We start from the raw sequence: 20,134 nt of genomic DNA, 5'->3' as shown, positions 1-20,134 counted from the left end.
GATTCTAGAACAACATGATGATTCTGCTCTGAGGGATTCTAGAACAACATGATGATTCTGCTCTGAGGGATTCTAGAACAACATGATGATTCTGCTCTGAGGGATTCTAGAACAACATGATGATTCTGCTCTGAGGGATTCTAGAACAACATGATGATTCTGCTCTGAGGGATTCTAGAACAACATGATGATTCTGCTCTGAGGGATTCTAGAACAACATGCTGATTCTGCTCTGAGGGATTCTAGAACAACAGGGAATTCTGTTTCCTTCCTGTTGATGTACTGTCAGATGGAAACACTCTAACCCAACATGTAGATTCTACTCTGTGAATGACGAGGTTTGTGGCACAGATCATTATCATGAAATAACAGACAACAGTTCACAGTAAACACAGACTATCATTGTGCACAACCCTATACAACCCTATTACATAGCATCAGCAAGGTACATAAAACACTGACACCATCCCTTTAAGGCCGATAGATAGGTCATCCCTTTAAGACCTACACACAGTTCACCCCGTAAAAGACAGACAATAAAGGTCAACCCTGTAAGACCGACAGACAGGTCATCCCTTTAAGACCGACAGACAGGTCATCCCTTTAAGACTGACGGGCAGGTCATCCCTTTAAGACCGACAGGCAGGTCATCCCTTTAAGACCGACAGACAGGTCATCCCTTTAAGACCGACAGACAGGTCATCCCTTTAAGACCGACAGGCAGGTCATCCCTTTAAGACCGACAGGCAGGTCATCCCTTTAAGACCGACAGACAGGTCATCCCTTTAAGACTGACGGGCAGGTCATCCCTTTAAGACCGACGGGCAGGTCATCCCTTTAAGACCGACGGGCAGGTCATCCCTTTAAGACCGACGGGCAGGTCATCCCTTTAAGACCGACAGACAGGTCATCCCTTTAAGACCGACAGACAGGTCATCCCTTTAAGACCGACAGACAGGTCATCCCTTTAAGACCTCAAATATATTTGAAAAACGAGTTAAAAAATGATTATTTACAAAAATACTTTGCTGTGTAAACTTTTCATTTTCATTCCAACCAAAGGTTAGAGTTAGGTACTCTCTACCCCTAACCCCCTATCCCCCTGTCTACCCCTCTATCCCCCTGTCTAACCCTCTATCCCCCTGTCTAACCCTCTAACCCCCTATCCCCCTGTCTAACCCTCTATCCCCCTGTCTAACCCTCTATCCCCCCTGTCCAACCCTCTATCCCCCTGTCTAACCCTCTAACCCCTATCCCCTGTCTACCCCTAACCCTCTATCCCCCTGTCTACCCCTCTATCCCCCTGTCTACCCCTCTATCCCCCTGTCTACCCCTACCCCCTATCCCCCTGTCTACCCCTAACCCTCTATCCCCTGTCTACCCCTAACCCTCTATCCCCCTGTCTACCCCTAACCCTCTATCCCCTGTCTACCCCTACCCCTCTATCCCCCTGTCTACCCCTAACCCTCTATCCCCTCTCTACCCCTAACCCCTATCCCCCTGTCTACCCCTAACCCCTATCCCCCTGTCTACCCCTCTATCCCCTGTCTACCCCTAACCCCTATCCCCTGTCTACCCCTAACCCTCTATCCCCTGTCTAACCCCCTAACCCTCTATCCCCCTGTCTACCCCTTCTAACCCCTATCCCCCTGTCTACCCCCTAACCCCTATCCCCTGTCTACCCCTCTATCCCCCTGTCTACCCCTCTATCCCCCTGTCTACCCCTAACCCTCTATCCCCCTGTCTACCCCTAACCCCTATCCCCCTGTCTACCCCTAACCCCTGTCTATCCCCTCTGCCCCTAACCCTCTATCCCCTGTCTACCCCCTAACCCTCTATCCCCCTGTCTACCCCCTAACCCCCTGTCTATCCCCTGTCTAACTCATCCCCTGTCTAACCCTCTATCCCCCTGTCTAACCCTCTATCCCCTGTCTACCCCCTAACCCCTGTCTAACCCCTGTCTAACCCTGTTCACCCTCTAACCCCTGTCTAACCCTCTATCCCCTGTCTAACCCTCCTGTCTAACCCTCTGTCTAACCCCTGTCTAACCCTCTATCCCCCTGTCTAACCCCTGTCTAACCCCTGTCTAACCCCCTGTCTAACCCTCTATCCCCCTGTCTAACCCCCTAACCCCTGTCTAACCCTCTAACCCCCTGTCTAACCCTCTATCCCCTGTCTAACCCTCTATCCCCCTGTCTAACCCTCTATCCCCCTGTCTAACCCTCTATCCCCCTGTCTAACCCCTAACCCCCTGTCTACCCCTCTAACCCCCTGTCTACCCCTAACCCAGTGACCAGGGCTCCTCATAGGACGATCAGTAGTGACCAGGGCTCCTCATAGGACGATCAGTAGTGACCAGGGCTCCTCATAGGACGATCAGTAGTGACCAGGACTCCTCATAGGACGATCAGTAGTGACCAGGGTTCCCATGACGACATGACAGACACCAGGGTTCCCATGACGACATGACAGACACCAGGGTTCCCATGACGACATGACACACACCAGGGTTCCCATGACGACATGACAGACACCAGGGTTTCCATGACGACATGACAGACACCAGGGTTCCCATGACGACATGACAGACACCAGGGTTCCCATGACGACATGAAAGACACCAGGGTTCCCATGACGACATGACAGACACCAGGGTTCCATGATGACAGACACCAGGGTTCCCATGACGACATGACAGACACCAGGGTTCCCATGACGACATGACAGACACCAGGGTTCCCACGACGACATGACAGACACCAGGGTTCCATGATGACAGACACCAGGGTTCCCATGACGACATGACACCAGGGTTCCACCAGGGTTCCAGCAGTCAGGAGTCCAAACTCTTCTCCAAAGGAAGTGTAACCTAACTCTTAACGTTCCTCTGTTCTGGACCTGCTGAGTCCAGAACCGAGCAGAAGGTCCAGCACTCTGGTCTGGCTGGTCTTAGAAAATAATGTACTACCCAATTTTCCCCATAGGAGAACCCACGTGACAATAGCTATTTTTGGTTCCAAGTGTTCCACTTTAATTAATACAAGGTTCTCACGTGGAACCAGTTTCATCACTAAAAGGTTCTAAGTAGAACCTTGTTCACCACCAAAAAAGGGGTTCTCCGATGGGGACAAGAAAATACTTTTTCTCTAAAGAGCGTAGTTGGAGTCGGTCAGTCTAGCAGCGCGTCTGGTCTGGAGTAACCAAACAGTCTGAAGTCCGGTTCATACAGCCTGTAGAGATTCCTCCTGGCCACTAGGGGCACCCTGCTGAACCAGTCCTCCTGCCAGCTGCTGGTCGTCTGGTTCCTGGGAGAGGAGGGGAAGTCCACCACGTTGTCCACCTTCAAAACCCTCAGCAGCTGTTCAGCATCCTCCTCCACCGTCTCCAGCTGACCCACAAAGTCATACTGGGGGGAGAGGGGGGGCAGAGAGGGGGAGAGGGGAGAGGAGGGGGAGAGAGGGGGAGGGGAGAGGAGGGGGAGAGGAGAGGGGGAGAGAGGGGGGGACGGAGAGAGGGGGCAGTGGAGGGGGAGAGGGAGAGGAGGGGGAGAGAGGGGGGGAGAGGGAGAGGAGGGGGAGAGAGAGGGGAGAGAGGGGGGGAAGGGGAGGGGGAGGGGAGAGGGGGCAGGGGAGAGAGGGGAGAGGGGGGAGGGGGAGAGAGGGGAGAGGAGGGGGACAGGGAAGAGGGGAGGGCAGGGCAGGGGAGAGAGGGGAGAGGGGAGGGCAGGGAGAGGGGGGGAGGGCAGGGGAGAGGGGGGGCAGGGGAGAGAGGGGAGAGGGGGAGAGAGGGGAGAGGAGGGGGGACAGGGAAGAGGGGAGGGCAGGGGAGAGGGGGGGGGCAGGGGAGAGAGGGGAGGGCAGGGGAGAGGGGGGGGCAGGGGAGAGGGGGGGCAGAGAGAAAGTTAACCTGTCTGTAACATATGATTTGGCTGAGACAGTTTTGCAGAGCAGCCTGACTACCAACCCAGTTATATTCTAGTCTAGTAGATGAAAAGGCTGGTCTTCCCTTATATTCTAGTAGATGAAAAGGCTTGTCTTCCCTTATATTCTAGTCTAGTAGATGAAAAGGCTTGTCTTCCCTTATATTCTAGTCTAGTAGATGAAAAGGCTGGTCTTCCCTTATATTCTAGTAGATGAAAAGGCTGGTCTTCCCTTATATTCTAGTCTAGTAGATGAAAAGGCTGGTCTTCCCTTATATTCTAGTCTAGTAGATGAAAAGGCTGGTCTTCCCTTATATTCTAGTAGATGAAAAGGCTGGTCTTCCCTTATATTCTAGTCTAGTAGATGAAAAGGCTTGTCTTCCCTTATATTCTAGTAGATGAAAAGGCTGGTCTTCCCTTATATTCTAGTCTAGTAGATGAAAAGGCTTGTCTTCCCTTATATTCTAGTCTAGTAGATGAAAAGGCTTGTCTTCCCTTATATTCTAGTCTAGTAGATGAAAAGGCTGGTCTTCCCTTATATTCTAGTCTAGTAGATGAAAAGGCTTGTCTTCCCTTATATTCTAGTCTAGTAGATGAAAAGGCTTGTCTTCCCTTATATTCTAGTCTAGTAGATGAAAAGGCTTGTCTTCCCTTATATTCTAGTAGATGAAAAGGCTGGTCGTCCCTTATATTCTAGTAGATGAAAAGGCTGGTCTTCCCTTATATTCTAGTAGATGAAAAGGCTTGTCTTCCCTTATATTCTAGTAGATGAAAAGGCTTGTCTTCCCTTATATTCTAGTAGATGAAAAGGCTGGTCTTCCCTTATATTCTAGTAGATGAAAAGGCTTGTCTTCCCTTATATTCTAGTCTAGTAGATGAAAAGGCTGGTCTTCCCTTATATTCTAGTCTAGTAGATGAAAAGGCTGGTCTTCCCTTATATTCTAGTCTAGTAGATGAAAAGGCTTGTCTTCCCTTATATTCTAGTCTAGTAGATGAAAAGGCTTGTCTTCCCTTATATTCTAGTAGATGAAAAGGCTTGTCTTCCCTTATATTCTAGTCTAGTAGATGAAAAGGCTTGTCTTCCCTTATATTCTAGTCTAGTAGATGAAAAGGCTTGTCTTCCCTTATATTCTAGTAGATGAAAAGGCTTGTCTTCCCTTATATTCTAGTCTAGTAGATGAAAAGGCTTGTCTTCCCTTATATTCTAGTCTAGTAGATGAAAAGGCTTGTCTTCCCTTATATTCTAGTAGATGAAAAGGCTGGTCTTCCCTTATATTCTAGTCTAGTAGATGAAAAGGCTTGTCTTCCCTTATATTCTAGTAGATGAAAAGGCTTGTCTTCCCTTATATTCTAGTAGATGAAAAGGCTTGTCTTCCCTTATATTCTAGTCTAGTAGATGAAAAGGCTTGTCTTCCCTTATATTCTAGTCTAGTAGATGAAAAGGCTGGTCTTCCCTTATATTCTAGTAGATGAAAAGGCTTGTCTTCCCTTATATTCTAGTCTAGTAGATGAAAAGGCTTGTCTTCCCTTATATTCTAGTAGATGAAAAGGCTGGTCTTCCCTTATATTCTAGTAGATGAAAAGGCTGGTCTTCCCTTATATTCTAGTCTAGTAGATGAAAAGGCTTGTCTTCCCTTATATTCTAGTCTAGTAGATGAAAAGGCTTGTCTTCCCTTATATTCTAGTAGATGAAAAGGCTTGTCTTCCCTTATATTCTAGTAGATGAAAAGGCTTGTCTTCCCTTATATTCTAGTAGATGAAAAGGCTTGTCTTCCCTTATATTCTAGTCTAGTAGATGAAAAGGCTTGTCTTCCCTTATATTCTAGTCTAGTAGATGAAAAGGCTTGTCTTCCCTTATATTCTAGTCTAGTAGATGAAAAGGCTTGTCTTCCCTTATATTCTAGTCTAGTAGATGAAAAGGCTTGTCTTCCCTTATATTCTAGTCTAGTAGATGAAAAGGCTTGTCTTCCCTTATATTCTAGTAGATGAAAAGGCTGGTCTTCCCTTATATTCTAGTAGATGAAAAGGCTTGTCTTCCCTTATATTCTAGTAGATGAAAAGGCTTGTCTTCCCTTATATTCTAGTAGATGAAAAGGCTTGTCTTCCCTTATATTCTAGTCTAGTAGATGAAAAGGCTTGTCTTCCCTTATATTCTAGTCTAGTAGATGAAAAGGCTTGTCTTCCCTTATATTCTAGTAGATGAAAAGGCTTGTCTTCCCTTATATTCTAGTAGATGAAAAGGCTGGTCTTCCCTTATATTCTAGTAGATGAAAAGGCTTGTCTTCCCTTATATTCTAGTCTAGTAGATGAAAAGGCTTGTCTTCCCTTATATTCTAGTCTAGTAGATGAAAAGGCTGGTCTTCCCTTATATTCTAGTAGATGAAAAGGCTGGTCTTCCCTTATATTCTAGTCTAGTAGATGAAAAGGCTGGTCTTCCCTTATATTCTAGTAGATGAAAAGGCTTGTCTTCCCTTATATTCTAGTCTAGTAGATGAAAAGGCTTGTCTTCCCTTATATTCTAGTCTAGTAGATGAAAAGGCTGGTCTTCCCTTATATTCTAGTCTAGTAGATGAAAAGGCTGGTCTTCCCTTATATTCTAGTAGATGAAAAGGCTTGTCTTCCCTTATATTCTAGTCTAGTAGATGAAAAGGCTTGTCTTCCCTTATATTCTAGTAGATGAAAAGGCTGGTCTTCCCTTATATTCTAGTAGATGAAAAGGCTTGTCTTCCCTTATATTCTAGTCTAGTAGATGAAAAGGCTTGTCTTCCCTTATATTCTAGTAGATGAAAAGGCTTGTCTTCCCTTATATTCTAGTAGATGAAAAGGCTTGTCTTCCCTTATATTCTAGTCTAGTAGATGAAAAGGCTTGTCTTCCCTTATATTTTAGTAGATGAAAAGGCTTGTCTTCCCTTATATTCTAGTCTAGTAGATGAAAAGGCTTGTCTTCCCTTATAGTCTAGTAGATGAAAAGGCTCGTCTTCCCTTATATTCTAGTAGATGAAAAGGCTTGTCTTCCCTTATATTCTAGTAGATGAAAAGGCTTGTCTTCCCTTATATTCTAGTAGATGAAAAGGCTTGTCTTCCCTTATATTCTAGTCTAGTAGATGAAAAGGCTGGTCTTCCCTTATATTCTAGTCTAGTAGATGAAAAGGCTTGTCTTCCCTTATATTCTAGTCTAGTAGATGAAAAGGCTTGTCTTCCCTTATATTCTAGTCTAGTAGATGAAAAGGCTTGTCTTCCCTTATATTCTAGTAGATGAAAAGGCTGGTCTTCCCTTATATTCTAGTCTAGTAGATGAAAAGGCTTGTCTTCCCTTATATTCTAGTCTAGTAGATGAAAAGGCTTGTCTTCCCTTATATTCTAGTCTAGTAGATGAAAAGGCTGGTCTTCCCTTATATTCTAGTAGATGAAAAGGCTTGTCTTCCCTTATATTCTAGTCTAGTAGATGAAAAGGCTTGTCTTCCCTTATATTCTAGTCTAGTAGATGAAAAGGCTTGTCTTCCCTTATATTCTAGTCTAGTAGATGAAAAGGCTTGTCTTCCCTTATATTCTAGTCTAGTAGATGAAAAGGCTTGTCTTCCCTTATATTCTAGTCTAGTAGATGAAAAGGCTTGTCTTCCCTTATATTCTAGTCTAGTAGATGAAAAGGCTGGTCTTCCCTTATATTCTAGTCTAGTAGATGAAAAGGCTTGTCTTCCCCTTATATTCTAGTAGATGAAAAGGCTTGTCTTCCCTTATATTCTAGTAGATGAAAAGGCTTGTCTTCCCTTATATTCTAGTCTAGTAGATGAAAAGGCTGGTCTTCCCTTATATTCTAGTAGATGAAAAGGCTTGTCTTCCCTTATATTCTAGTAGATGAAAAGGCTTGTCTTCCCTTATATTCTAGTAGATGAAAAGGCTTGTCTTCCCTTATATTCTAGTCTAGTAGATGAAAAGGCTTGTCTTCCCTTATATTCTAGTCTAGTAGATGAAAAGGCTTGTCTTCCCTTATATTCTAGTCTAGTAGATGAAAAGGCTTGTCTTCCCTTATATTCTAGTCTAGTAGATGAAAAGGCTGGTCTTCCCTTATATTCTAGTCTAGTAGATGAAAAGGCTTGTCTTCCCTTATATTCTAGTAGATGAAAAGGCTTGTCTTCCCTTATATTCTAGTCTAGTAGATGAAAAGGCTTGTCTTCCCTTATATTCTAGTCTAGTAGATGAAAAGGCTTGTCTTCCCTTATATTCTACTAGATGAAAAGGCTTGTCTTCCCTTATATTCTAGTCTAGTAGATGAAAAGGCTTGTCTTCCCTTATATTCTAGTAGATGAAAAGGCTGGTCTTCCCTTATATTCTAGTAGATGAAAAGGCTTGTCTTCCCTTATATTCTAGTCTAGTAGATGAAAAGGCTTGTCTTCCCTTTTATTCTAGTCTAGTAGATGAAAAGGCTTGTCTTCCCTTATATTCTAGTCTAGTAGATGAAAAGGCTGGTCTTCCCTTATATTCTAGTCTAGTAGATGAAAAGGCTTGTCTTCCCTTATATTCTAGTAGATGAAAAGGCTTGTCTTCCCTTATATTCTAGTCTAGTAGATGAAAAGGCTTGTCTTCCCTTATATTCTAGTCTAGTAGATGAAAAGGCTTGTCTTCCCTTATATTCTACTAGATGAAAAGGCTTGTCTTCCCTTATATTCTAGTCTAGTAGATGAAAAGGCTTGTCTTCCCTTATATTCTAGTAGATGAAAAGGCTGGTCTTCCCTTATATTCTAGTAGATGAAAAGGCTTGTCTTCCCTTATATTCTAGTCTAGTAGATGAAAAGGCTTGTCTTCCCTTTTATTCTAGTCTAGTAGATGAAAAGGCTTGTCTTCCCTTATATTCTAGTCTAGTAGATGAAAAGGCTTGTCTTCCCTTATATTCTAGTAGATGAAAAGGCTGGTCTTCCCTTATATTCTAGTCTAGTAGATGAAAAGGCTGGTCTTCCCTTATATTCTAGTCTAGTAGATGAAAAGGCTGGTCTTCCCTTATATTCTAGTCTAGTAGATGAAAAGGCTTGTCTTCCCTTATATTCTAGTAGATGAAAAGGCTTGTCTTCCCTTATATTCTAGTCTAGTAGATGAAAAGGCTGGTCTTCCCTTATATTCTAGTCTAGTAGATGAAAAGGCTTGTCTTCCCTTATATTCTAGTCTAGTAGATGAAAAGGCTTGTCTTCCCTTATATTCTAGTCTAGTAGATGAAAAGGCTTGTCTTCCCTTATATTCTAGTCTAGTAGATGAAAAGGCTGGTCTTCCCTTATATTCTAGTAGATGAAAAGGCTTGTCTTCCCTTATAGTCTAGTAGATGAAAAGGCTTGTCTTCCCTTATATTCTAGTCTAGTAGATGAAAAGGCTTGTCTTCCCTTATATTCTAGTCTAGTAGATGAAAAGGCTTGTCTTCCCTTATATTCTAGTAGATGAAAAGGCTTGTCTTCCCTTATATTCTAGTCTAGTAGATGAAAAGGCTTGTCTTCCCTTATATTCTAGTAGATGAAAAGGCTTGTCTTCCCTTATATTCTAGTCTAGTAGATGAAAAGGCTGGTCTTCCCTTATATTCTAGTCTAGTAGATGAAAAGGCTTGTCTTCCCTTATATTCTAGTAGATGAAAAGGCTTGTCTTCCCTTATATTCTAGTCTAGTAGATGAAAAGGCTGGTCTTCCCTTATATTCTAGTCTAGTAGATGAAAAGGCTTGTCTTCCCTTATATTCTAGTAGATGAAAAGGCTGGTCTTCCCTTATATTCTAGTAGATGAAAAGGCTTGTCTTCCCTTATATTCTAGTAGATGAAAAGGCTGGTCTTCCCTTATATTCTAGTAGATGAAAAGGCTTGTCTTCCCTTATATTCTAGTAGATGAAAAGGCTGGTCTTCCCTTATATTCTAGTCTAGTAGATGAAAAGGCTTGTCTTCCCTTATATTCTAGTAGATGAAAAGGCTGGTCTTCCCTTATATTCTAGTAGATGAAAAGGCTTGTCTTCCCTTATATTCTAGTAGATGAAAAGGCTGGTCTTCCCTTATATTCTAGTAGATGAAAAGGCTGGTCTTCCCTTATATTCTAGTCTAGTAGATGAAAAGGCTTGTCTTCCCTTATATTCTAGTCTAGTAGATGAAAAGGCTTGTCTTCCCTTATATTCTAGTCTAGTAGATGAAAAGGCTTGTCTTCCCTTATATTCTAGTCTAGTAGATGAAAAGGCTTGTCTTCCCTTATATTCTAGTCTAGTAGATGAAAAGGCTGGTCTTCCCTTATATTCTAGTAGATGAAAAGGCTTGTCTTCCCTTATATTCTAGTAGATGAAAAGGCTTGTCTTCCCTTATATTCTATTCTAGTAGATGAAAAGGCTGGTCTTCCCTTATATTCTAGTCTAGTAGATGAAAAGGCTTGTCTTCCCTTATATTCTAGTCTAGTAGATGAAAAGGCTGGTCTTCCCTTATATTCTAGTAGATGAAAAGGCTTGTCTTCCCTTATATTCTAGTCTAGTAGATGAAAAGGCTTGTCTTCCCTTATATTCTAGTCTAGTAGATGAAAAGGCTTGTCTTCCCTTATATTCTAGTCTAGTAGATGAAAAGGCTTGTCTTCCCTTATATTCTAGTAGATGAAAAGGCTTGTCTTCCCTTATATTCTAGTAGATGAAAAGGCTTGTCTTCCCTTATATTCTAGTAGATGAAAAGGCTTGTCTTCCCTTATATTCTAGTCTAGTAGATGAAAAGGCTTGTCTTCCCTTATATTCTAGTCTAGTAGATGAAAAGGCTTGTCTTCCCTTATATTCTACTAGATGAAAAGGCTTGTCTTCCCTTATATTCTAGTCTAGTAGATGAAAAGGCTTGTCTTCCCTTATATTCTAGTAGATGAAAAGGCTGGTCTTCCCTTATATTCTAGTAGATGAAAAGGCTTGTCTTCCCTTATATTCTAGTCTAGTAGATGAAAAGGCTTGTCTTCCCTTTTATTCTAGTCTAGTAGATGAAAAGGCTTGTCTTCCCTTATATTCTAGTAGATGAAAAGGCTGGTCTTCCCTTATATTCTAGTAGATGAAAAGGCTTGTCTTCCCTTATATTCTAGTCTAGTAGATGAAAAGGCTGGTCTTCCCTTATATTCTAGTCTAGTAGATGAAAAGGCTTGTCTTCCCTTATATTCTAGTCTAGTAGATGAAAAGGCTGGTCTTCCCTTATATTCTAGTCTAGTAGATGAAAAGGCTTGTCTTCCCTTATATTCTAGTAGATGAAAAGGCTTGTCTTCCCTTATATTCTAGTCTAGTAGATGAAAAGGCTGGTCTTCCCTTATATTCTAGTCTAGTAGATGAAAAGGCTTGTCTTCCCTTATATTCTAGTCTAGTAGATGAAAAGGCTTGTCTTCCCTTATATTCTAGTCTAGTAGATGAAAAGGCTTGTCTTCCCTTATATTCTAGTCTAGTAGATGAAAAGGCTGGTCTTCCCTTATATTCTAGTAGATGAAAAGGCTTGTCTTCCCTTATAGTCTAGTAGATGAAAAGGCTTGTCTTCCCTTATATTCTAGTCTAGTAGATGAAAAGGCTTGTCTTCCCTTATATTCTAGTAGATGAAAAGGCTTGTCTTCCCTTATATTCTAGTCTAGTAGATGAAAAGGCTTGTCTTCCCTTATATTCTAGTAGATGAAAAGGCTTGTCTTCCCTTATATTCTAGTCTAGTAGATGAAAAGGCTGGTCTTCCCTTATATTCTAGTCTAGTAGATGAAAAGGCTTGTCTTCCCTTATATTCTAGTAGATGAAAAGGCTTGTCTTCCCTTATATTCTAGTAGATGAAAAGGCTGGTCTTCCCTTATATTCTAGTAGATGAAAAGGCTTGTCTTCCCTTATATTCTAGTAGATGAAAAGGCTGGTCTTCCCTTATATTCTAGTCTAGTAGATGAAAAGGCTTGTCTTCCCTTATATTCTAGTAGATGAAAAGGCTTGTCTTCCCTTATATTCTAGTAGATGAAAAGGCTTGTCTTCCCTTATATTCTAGTCTAGTAGATGAAAAGGCTTGTCTTCCCTTATATTCTAGTAGATGAAAAGGCTTGTCTTCCCTTATATTCTAGTAGATGAAAAGGCTTGTCTTCCCTTATATTCTAGTCTAGTAGATGAAAAGGCTGGTCTTCCCTTATATTCTAGTCTAGTAGATGAAAAGGCTTGTCTTCCCTTATATTCTAGTAGATGAAAAGGCTGGTCTTCCCTTATATTCTAGTAGATGAAAAGGCTTGTCTTCCCTTATATTCTAGTAGATGAAAAGGCTGGTCTTCCCTTATATTCTAGTCTAGTAGATGAAAAGGCTTGTCTTCCCTTATATTCTAGTAGATGAAAAGGCTTGTCTTCCCTTATATTCTAGTAGATGAAAAGGCTTGTCTTCCCTTATATTCTAGTCTAGTAGATGAAAAGGCTTGTCTTCCCTTATATTCTAGTAGATGAAAAGGCTTGTCTTCCCTTATATTCTAGTCTAGTAGATGAAAAGGCTTGTCTTCCCTTATATTCTAGTCTAGTAGATGAAAAGGCTTGTCTTCCCTTATATTCTAGTCTAGTAGATGAAAAGGCTTGTCTTCCCTTATATTCTAGTCTAGTAGATGAAAAGGCTGGTCTTCCCTTATATTCTAGTAGATGAAAAGGCTTGTCTTCCCTTATATTCTAGTCTAGTAGATGAAAAGGCTTGTCCTCCCTTATATTCTAGTCTAGTAGATGAAAAGGCTTGTCTTCCCTTATATTCTAGTAGATGAAAAGGCTGGTCTTCCCTTATATTCTAGTCTAGTAGATGAAAAGGCTGGTCTTCCCTTATATTCTAGTAGATGAAAAGGCTGGTCTTCCCTTATATTCTAGTAGATGAAAAGGCTTGTCTTCCCTTATATTCTAGTAGATGAAAAGGCTTGTCTTCCCTTATATTCTAGTCTAGTAGATGAAAAGGCTGGTCTTCCCTTATATTCTAGTCTAGTAGATGAAAAGGCTGGTCTTCCCTTATATTCTAGTAGATGAAAAGGCTTGTCTTCCCTTATATTCTAGTCTAGTAGATGAAAAGGCTTGTCTTCCCTTATATTCTAGTCTAGTAGATGAAAAGGCTGGTCTTCCCTTATATTCTAGTCTAGTAGATGAAAAGGCTTGTCTTCCCTTATATTCTAGTCTAGTAGATGAAAAGGCTGGTCTTCCCTTATATTCTAGTCTAGTAGATGAAAAGGCTGGTCTTCCCTTATATTCTAGTCTAGTAGATGAAAAGGCTTGTCTTCCCTTATATTCTAGTAGATGAAAAGGCTGGTCTTCCCTTATATTCTAGTAGATGAAAAGGCTTGTCTTCCCTTATATTCTAGTCTAGTAGATGAAAAGGCTTGTCTTCCCTTATATTCTAGTCTAGTAGATGAAAAGGCTGGTCTTCCCTTATATTCTAGTCTAGTAGATGAAAAGGCTGGTCTTCCCTTATATTCTAGTCTAGTAGATGAAAAGGCTTGTCTTCCCTTATATTCTAGTAGATGAAAAGGCTGGTCTTCCCTTATATTCTAGTAGATGAAAAGGCTGGTCTTCCCTTATATTCTAGTCTAGTAGATGAAAAGGCTGGTCTTCCCTTATATTCTAGTAGATGAAAAGGCTTGTCTTCCCTTATATTCTAGTCTAGTAGATGAAAAGGCTTGTCTTCCCTTATATTCTAGTCTAGTAGATGAAAAGGCTGGTCTTCCCTTATATTCTAGTCTAGTAGATGAAAAGGCTCGTCTTCCCTTATATTCTAGTCTAGTAGATGAAAAGGCTGGTCTTCCCTTATATTCTAGTCTAGTAGATGAAAAGGCTGGTCTTCCCTTATATTCTAGTCTAGTAGATGAAAAGGCTTGTCTTCCCTTATATTCTAGTAGATGAAAAGGCTGGTCTTCCCTTATATTCTAGTAGATGAAAAGGCTTGTCTTCCCTTATATTCTAGTCTAGTAGATGAAAAGGCTTGTCTTCCCTTATATTCTAGTCTAGTAGATGAAAAGGCTTGTCTTCCCTTATAGTCTAGTAGATGAAAAGGCTTGTCTTCCCTTATATTCTAGTAGATGAAAAGGCTGGTCTTCCCTTATATTCTAGTAGATGAAAAGGCTTGTCTTCCCTTATATTCTAGTAGATGAAAAGGCTTGTCTTCCCTTATATTCTAGTAGATGAAAAGGCTTGTCTTCCCTTATATTCTAGTAGATGAAAAGGCTGGTCTTCCCTTATATTCTAGTCTAGTAGATGAAAAGGCTTGTCTTCCCTTATATTCTAGTCTAGTAGATGAAAAGGCTGGTCTTCCCTTATATTCTAGTAGATGAAAAGGCTGGTCTTCCCTTATATTCTAGTAGATGAAAAGGCTTGTCTTCCCTTATATTCTAGTCTAGTAGATGAAAAGGCTTGTCTTCCCTTATATTCTAGTCTAGTAGATGAAAAGGCTGGTCTTCCCTTATATTCTAGTCTAGTAGATGAAAAGGCTTGTCTTCCCTTATATTCTAGTCTAGTAGATGAAAAGGCTTGTCTTCCCTTATATTCTAGTCTAGTAGATGAAAAGGCTGGTCTTCCCTTATATTCTAGTAGATGAAAAGGCTTGTCTTCCCTTATATTCTAGTCTAGTAGATGAAAAGGCTGGTCTTCCCTTATATTCTAGTCTAGTAGATGAAAAGGCTGGTCTTCCCTTATATTCTAGTCTAGTAGATGAAAAGGCTTGTCTTCCCTTATATTCTAGTCTAGTAGATGAAAAGGCTGGTCTTCCCTTATATTCTAGTAGATGAAAAGGCTGGTCTTCCCTTATATTCTAGTCTAGTAGATGAAAAGGCTTGTCTTCCCTTATATTCTAGTCTAGTAGATGAAAAGGCTTGTCTTCCCTTATATTCTAGTCTAGTAGATGAAAAGGCTGGTCTTCCCTTATATTCTAGTCTAGTAGATGAAAAGGCTTGTCTTCCCTTATATTCTAGTCTAGTAGATGAAAAGGCTTGTCTTCCCTTATATTCTAGTCTAGTAGATGAAAAGGCTTGTCTTCCCTTATATTCTAGTAGATGAAAAGGCTTGTCTTCCCTTATATTCTAGTCTAGTAGATGAAAAGGCTGGTCTTCCCTTATATTCTAGTCTAGTAGATGAAAAGGCTGGTCTTCCCTTATATTCTAGTAGATGAAAAGGCTTGTCTTCCCTTATATTCTAGTCTAGTAGATGAAAAGGCTGGTCTTCCCTTATATTCTAGTCTAGTAGATGAAAAGGCTGGTCTTCCCTTATATTCTAGTAGATGAAAAGGCTTGTCTTCCCTTATATTCTAGTCTAGTAGATGAAAAGGCTGGTCGTCCCTTATATTCTAGTAGATGAAAAGGCTTGTCTTCCCTTATATTCTAGTAGATGAAAAGGCTGGTCTTCCCTTATATTCTAGTAGATGAAAAGGCTTGTCTTCCCTTATATTCTAGTAGATGAAAAGGCTGGTCTTCCCTTATATTCTAGTCTAGTAGATGAAAAGGCTTGTCTTCCCTTATATTCTAGTAGATGAAAAGGCTTGTCGTCCCTTATATTCTAGTAGATGAAAAGGCTTGTCTTCCCTTATATTCTAGTCTAGTAGATGAAAAGGCTGGTCTTCCCTTTTATTCTAGTCTAGTAGATGAAAAGGCTTGTCTTCCCTTATATTCTAGTCTAGTAGATGAAAAGGCTGGTCTTCCCTTATATTCTAGTCTAGTAGATGAAAAGGCTTGTCTTCCCTTATATTCTAGTAGATGAAAAGGCTGGTCTTCCCTTATATTCTAGTCTAGTAGATGAAAAGGCTGGTCTTCCCTTATATTCTAGTCTAGTAGATGAAAAGGCTGGTCTTCCCTTATATTCTAGTCTAGTAGATGAAAAGGCTTGTCTTCCCTTATATTCTAGTAGATGAAAAGGCTTGTCTTCCCTTATATTCTAGTCTAGTAGATGAAAAGGCTGGTCTTCCCTTATATTCTAGTCTAGTAGATGAAAAGGCTTGTCTTCCCTTATATTCTAGTCTAGTAGATGAAAAGGCTTGTCTTCCCTTATATTCTAGTCTAGTAGATGAAAAGGCTTGTCTTCCCTTATATTCTAGTCTAGTAGATGAAAAGGCTGGTCTTCCCTTATATTCTAGTAGATGAAAAGGCTTGTCTTCCCTTATAGTCTAGTAGATGAAAAGGCTTGTCTTCCCTTATATTCTAGTCTAGTAGATGAAAAGGCTTGTCTTCCCTTATATTCTAGTCTAGTAGATGAAAAGGCTTGTCTTCCCTTATATTCTAGTAGATGAAAAGGCTTGTCTTCCCTTATATTCTAGTCTAGTAGATGAAAAGGCTTGTCTTCCCTTATATTCTAGTAGATGAAAAGGCTTGTCTTCCCTTATATTCTAGTCTAGTAGATGAAAAGGCTGGTCTTCCCTTATATTCTAGTCTAGTAGATGAAAAGGCTTGTCTTCCCTTATATTCTAGTAGATGAAAAGGCTTGTCTTCCCTTATATTCTAGTCTAGTAGATGAAAAGGCTGGTCTTCCCTTATATTCTAGTCTAGTAGATGAAAAGGCTTGTCTTCCCTTATATTCTAGTAGATGAAAAGGCTGGTCTTCCCTTATATTCTAGTAGATGAAAAGGCTTGTCTTCCCTTATATTCTAGTAGATGAAAAGGCTGGTCTTCCCTTATATTCTAGTAGATGAAAAGGCTTGTCTTCCCTTATATTCTAGTAGATGAAAAGGCTGGTCTTCCCTTATATTCTAGTCTAGTAGATGAAAAGGCTTGTCTTCCCTTATATTCTAGTAGATGAAAAGGCTGGTCTTCCCTTATATTCTAGTAGATGAAAAGGCTTGTCTTCCCTTATATTCTAGTAGATGAAAAGGCTGGTCTTCCCTTATATTCTAGTAGATGAAAAGGCTGGTCTTCCCTTATATTCTAGTCTAGTAGATGAAAAGGCTTGTCTTCCCTTATATTCTAGTCTAGTAGATGAAAAGGCTTGTCTTCCCTTATATTCTAGTCTAGTAGATGAAAAGGCTTGTCTTCCCTTATATTCTAGTCTAGTAGATGAAAAGGCTTGTCTTCCCTTATATTCTAGTCTAGTAGATGAAAAGGCTGGTCTTCCCTTATATTCTAGTAGATGAAAAGGCTTGTCTTCCCTTATATTCTAGTCTAGTAGATGAAAAGGCTTGTCTTCCCTTATATTCTAGTCTAGTAGATGAAAAGGCTTGTCTTCCCTTATATTCTAGTCTAGTAGATGAAAAGGCTTGTCTTCCCTTATATTCTAGTAGATGAAAAGGCTTGTCTTCCCTTATATTCTAGTAGATGAAAAGGCTTGTCTTCCCTTATATTCTAGTAGATGAAAAGGCTTGTCTTCCCTTATATTCTAGTCTAGTAGATGAAAAGGCTTGTCTTCCCTTATATTCTAGTCTAGTAGATGAAAAGGCTTGTCTTCCCTTATATTCTACTAGATGAAAAGGCTTGTCTTCCCTTATATTCTAGTCTAGTAGATGAAAAGGCTTGTCTTCCCTTATATTCTAGTAGATGAAAAGGCTGGTCTTCCCTTATATTCTAGTAGATGAAAAGGCTTGTCTTCCCTTATATTCTAGTCTAGTAGATGAAAAGGCTTGTCTTCCCTTTTATTCTAGTCTAGTAGATGAAAAGGCTTGTCTTCCCTTATATTCTAGTAGATGAAAAGGCTGGTCTTCCCTTATATTCTAGTAGATGAAAAGGCTTGTCTTCCCTTATATTCTAGTCTAGTAGATGAAAAGGCTGGTCTTCCCTTATATTCTAGTCTAGTAGATGAAAAGGCTTGTCTTCCCTTATATTCTAGTCTAGTAGATGAAAAGGCTGGTCTTCCCTTATATTCTAGTCTAGTAGATGAAAAGGCTTGTCTTCCCTTATATTCTAGTAGATGAAAAGGCTTGTCTTCCCTTATATTCTAGTCTAGTAGATGAAAAGGCTGGTCTTCCCTTATATTCTAGTCTAGTAGATGAAAAGGCTTGTCTTCCCTTATATTCTAGTCTAGTAGATGAAAAGGCTTGTCTTCCCTTATATTCTAGTCTAGTAGATGAAAAGGCTTGTCTTCCCTTATATTCTAGTCTAGTAGATGAAAAGGCTGGTCTTCCCTTATATTCTAGTAGATGAAAAGGCTTGTCTTCCCTTATAGTCTAGTAGATGAAAAGGCTTGTCTTCCCTTATATTCTAGTCTAGTAGATGAAAAGGCTTGTCTTCCCTTATATTCTAGTAGATGAAAAGGCTTGTCTTCCCTTATATTCTAGTCTAGTAGATGAAAAGGCTTGTCTTCCCTTATATTCTAGTAGATGAAAAGGCTTGTCTTCCCTTATATTCTAGTCTAGTAGATGAAAAGGCTGGTCTTCCCTTATATTCTAGTCTAGTAGATGAAAAGGCTTGTCTTCCCTTATATTCTAGTAGATGAAAAGGCTTGTCTTCCCTTATATTCTAGTCTAGTAGATGAAAAGGCTGGTCTTCCCTTATATTCTAGTCTAGTAGATGAAAAGGCTTGTCTTCCCTTATATTCTAGTAGATGAAAAGGCTGGTCTTCCCTTATATTCTAGTAGATGAAAAGGCTTGTCTTCCCTTATATTCTAGTAGATGAAAAGGCTGGTCTTCCCTTATATTCTAGTCTAGTAGATGAAAAGGCTTGTCTTCCCTTATATTCTAGTAGATGAAAAGGCTTGTCTTCCCTTATATTCTAGTAGATGAAAAGGCTTGTCTTCCCTTATATTCTAGTCTAGTAGATGAAAAGGCTTGTCTTCCCTTATATTCTAGTAGATGAAAAGGCTTGTCTTCCCTTATATTCTAGTAGATGAAAAGGCTTGTCTTCCCTTATATTCTAGTCTAGTAGATGAAAAGGCTGGTCTTCCCTTATATTCTAGTCTAGTAGATGAAAAGGCTTGTCTTCCCTTATATTCTAGTAGATGAAAAGGCTGGTCTTCCCTTATATTCTAGTAGATGAAAAGGCTTGTCTTCCCTTATATTCTAGTAGATGAAAAGGCTGGTCTTCCCTTATATTCTAGTCTAGTAGATGAAAAGGCTTGTCTTCCCTTATATTCTAGTAGATGAAAAGGCTTGTCTTCCCTTATATTCTAGTAGATGAAAAGGCTTGTCTTCCCTTATATTCTAGTCTAGTAGATGAAAAGGCTTGTCTTCCCTTATATTCTAGTAGATGAAAAGGCTTGTCTTCCCTTATATTCTAGTCTAGTAGATGAAAAGGCTTGTCTTCCCTTATATTCTAGTCTAGTAGATGAAAAGGCTTGTCTTCCCTTATATTCTAGTCTAGTAGATGAAAAGGCTTGTCTTCCCTTATATTCTAGTCTAGTAGATGAAAAGGCTGGTCTTCCCTTATATTCTAGTAGATGAAAAGGCTTGTCTTCCCTTATATTCTAGTCTAGTAGATGAAAAGGCTTGTCCTCCCTTATATTCTAGTCTAGTAGATGAAAAGGCTTGTCTTCCCTTATATTCTAGTAGATGAAAAGGCTGGTCTTCCCTTATATTCTAGTCTAGTAGATGAAAAGGCTGGTCTTCCCTTATATTCTAGTAGATGAAAAGGCTGGTCTTCCCTTATATTCTAGTAGATGAAAAGGCTTGTCTTCCCTTATATTCTAGTAGATGAAAAGGCTTGTCTTCCCTTATATTCTAGTCTAGTAGATGAAAAGGCTGGTCTTCCCTTATATTCTAGTCTAGTAGATGAAAAGGCTGGTCTTCCCTTATATTCTAGTAGATGAAAAGGCTTGTCTTCCCTTATATTCTAGTCTAGTAGATGAAAAGGCTTGTCTTCCCTTATATTCTAGTCTAGTAGATGAAAAGGCTGGTCTTCCCTTATATTCTAGTCTAGTAGATGAAAAGGCTTGTCTTCCCTTATATTCTAGTCTAGTAGATGAAAAGGCTGGTCTTCCCTTATATTCTAGTCTAGTAGATGAAAAGGCTGGTCTTCCCTTATATTCTAGTCTAGTAGATGAAAAGGCTTGTCTTCCCTTATATTCTAGTAGATGAAAAGGCTGGTCTTCCCTTATATTCTAGTAGATGAAAAGGCTTGTCTTCCCTTATATTCTAGTCTAGTAGATGAAAAGGCTTGTCTTCCCTTATATTCTAGTCTAGTAGATGAAAAGGCTGGTCTTCCCTTATATTCTAGTCTAGTAGATGAAAAGGCTGGTCTTCCCTTATATTCTAGTCTAGTAGATGAAAAGGCTTGTCTTCCCTTATATTCTAGTAGATGAAAAGGCTGGTCTTCCCTTATATTCTAGTAGATGAAAAGGCTGGTCTTCCCTTATATTCTAGTCTAGTAG

The 20,134-nt window shown here is 40.0% G+C and overlaps 1 pseudogene; it reads right to left on the bottom strand.

Moving 5' to 3' along the window:
- Positions 1–3,113: 3,113 nt before the first annotated feature.
- Positions 3,114–20,134, bottom strand: part of LOC123733226 (carbohydrate sulfotransferase 12-like) — a 39,102-nt pseudogene continuing 22,081 nt past the window's right edge.

This window comes from Salmo salar, unplaced genomic scaffold, assembly GCF_905237065.1.
Source record: "Salmo salar unplaced genomic scaffold, Ssal_v3.1, whole genome shotgun sequence".
Taxonomy (NCBI): Eukaryota; Metazoa; Chordata; class Actinopteri; order Salmoniformes; family Salmonidae; genus Salmo; species Salmo salar.
Note: the sequence above shows the minus strand (reverse complement) of the source record. Positions and strands in the feature narration are given on the sequence as shown.